This window comes from Myodes glareolus, chromosome 10, assembly GCF_982192425.1.
Source record: "Myodes glareolus chromosome 10, mMyoGla1.1, whole genome shotgun sequence".
Classification (NCBI taxonomy): Eukaryota; Metazoa; Chordata; class Mammalia; order Rodentia; family Cricetidae; genus Myodes; species Myodes glareolus.
The window spans coordinates 77,874,598-77,876,930 of record NC_142035.1 but is presented as its reverse complement, the minus strand read 5'-3'; the positions used below and the strand labels follow the sequence as shown (position 1 = coordinate 77,876,930).

Below are 2,333 nucleotides of genomic sequence, written 5' to 3'. Positions count from 1 at the left end.
CATTTGTTAAAGATGCTTTCTTTTTTCCATTTGATATTTTTTGCTTCTTTGTCATTTACACAATGGAGTACTACACAGCAGAAAAAAATAACGACATCACGAATTTTGCGGACAAATGTATGGAGGTAGAGAACATCATTTTGAGTGAGGTAACCCAGACCCAGAAAGACAAGTATCACATGTACTCACTCATAAGTGGTTTTTAACAAAAAAAAACAAAGAAAACCAGCCTACAAATCACAATCCCAGAGAACCTAGACAACAATAAGGACTCTAAGAGAGACATACATAGATCTATTCTACAGGGGAAGTAGAAAAAGACAAGATCTCCTGAGTAAATCGGAAGGGAGAGGCAGGGAGAAGAGCAGAGAAAAAAATGTAGAGCTCAATAAAAAATCAATAAATAAAAGTCTTTCATAATTTCCTTTTGAAAATGACAATAGGTACCATGCTGCTGTGCGCCCGAAGCTGCTCGTCGTGCACTACCGGTCCCAAAAGCTTCAAAGTCCAACAAGATGGCAACGCTCAAGGACCAGCTGATTGTGAATCTCCTTAAGGAAGAACAGGCCCCCCAGAACAAGATTACGGTTGTTGGGGTTGGTGCTGTTGGCATGGCTTGTGCCATCAGTATCCTAATGAAGGACTTGGCGGATGAGCTTGCCCTTGTTGATGTCATGGAAGACAAACTGAAGGGAGAGATGATGAATCTTCAGCACGGCAGCCTTTTCCTTAGAACACCGAAAATTGTCTCTAGCAAAGACTATAGCTTGACTGCCAACTCCAAGCTGGTCATCATCACCGCGGGGGCCCGTCAGCAGAAGGGAGAGAGTCGACTCAATCTGGTCCAGCGAAATGTGAACATCTTCAAGTTCATCATTCCCAACGTTGTCAAGTACAGTTCAAACTGCAAGCTGCTCATTGTTTCCAACCCAGTGGACATCTTGACCTACGTGGCCTGGAAAATTAGTGGCTTTCCCAAAAACCGAGTCATCAGGAGTGGTTGCAATCTGGATTCAGCTCGTTTCCGTTACCTGATGGGAGAAGGGCTGGGTGTTCACCCACTAAGCTGTCATGGCTGGGTCCTGGGGGAGCACGGGGACTCCAGTGTGCCTGTGTGGAGTGGTGTGAATGTCGCTGGTGTCTCCCTGAAGAATCTGAACCCAGATCTGGGCTCCGATGCAGACAAGGAGCCGTGGAAGGAGGTTCACAAGCAGGTGGTTGACAGCGCCTATGATGTGATCAAGCTGAAAGGTTATACGTCCTGGGCCATTGGCCTCTCTGTGGCTGACTTGGCAGAGAGCATAATGAAGAATCTGAGGCGGGTGCACCCCATTTCCACCATGATTAAGGGTCTCTATGGAATCAAGGATGATGTCTTCCTCAGTGTCCCCTGTGTCCTGGGACAAAATGGAATCTCCGATGTTGTGAAGGTGACGCTGACTTCTGAAGAGGAGGCCCGCTTGAAGAAGAGTGCAGATGCGCGCTGGGGGATCCAGGAGGAGCTGCAGTTCCAAAAGTCCTCAGATGTCCTAGCGCTTCACTGTCCGGGCTGCAGCAGGGTTTCTATGGAGACCGCACACTGTCTCCTCATCTGAGCTGTGGGTAGGGCGGTTGTGTTCCCACAGCTCTACCCTGATGCTATGTGGTACTTGTGTAGTGGTGACCTGGTTGGTGTGACAGTCCCACTGTCTCCAAGACACTGCCAATTGTGTGCAGGCTTCAGTGACCCTGTGAACCTGCTGTGTCTGGGCTATGCACCCTCACCAGACATGCCTAGGCCAATGATTTCCCAGTTAGTCATAACCTGGCTCCAGTGTGTAAATCCATTATGCATATCTTGTGCATAACTGTTCTAAAGGATATTATTTTGTGTATTATGTGTCTAGTGTACATTGAAATATTATGTAAAATGTAAGATCTGCATATGGATGATGCAACCAACTACCCAAGTGTCATGCCAATTAAAGCACCAAATAAACCTTGAACAGTGAAAAAAAAAGACAATAAAGCACACTCAGATTCTCATAATTTTTGCATGATGGTATCTGTAACTCAATATCAAAACTAGACAATATAGTAGCTTCTTACAAATAGAGGAAGCACAGATATTCCATCTTAGCTACACAATTCAAAAACGAGTCCTGTGAGTCTATAAATAATCTAGGGAATGGGCTGGGGAGATAACTCATTTGAGAAAATGCTTGCTTTCCAAACATGGAAACTGAGTTTTGCCAAGAACCTATCTTAAAAAGTCCAGGTCTAGTGGTGTCCACTTGGAGCTCCAGCACTGAAGAGGCAGAGGCAGGCAGGTCCCTGGTCTCACTGGCCAGTCA

At 45.9% G+C, this 2,333-nt stretch overlaps 1 pseudogene; it reads left to right on the top strand.

Annotated features, from left to right (window-relative positions):
- The first annotated feature begins 449 nt into the window (after positions 1-449).
- LOC125406582 (L-lactate dehydrogenase A chain pseudogene) lies at positions 450-1,985 on the top strand (annotated as a pseudogene).
- The last annotated feature ends 348 nt before the right edge of the window (positions 1,986-2,333 follow it).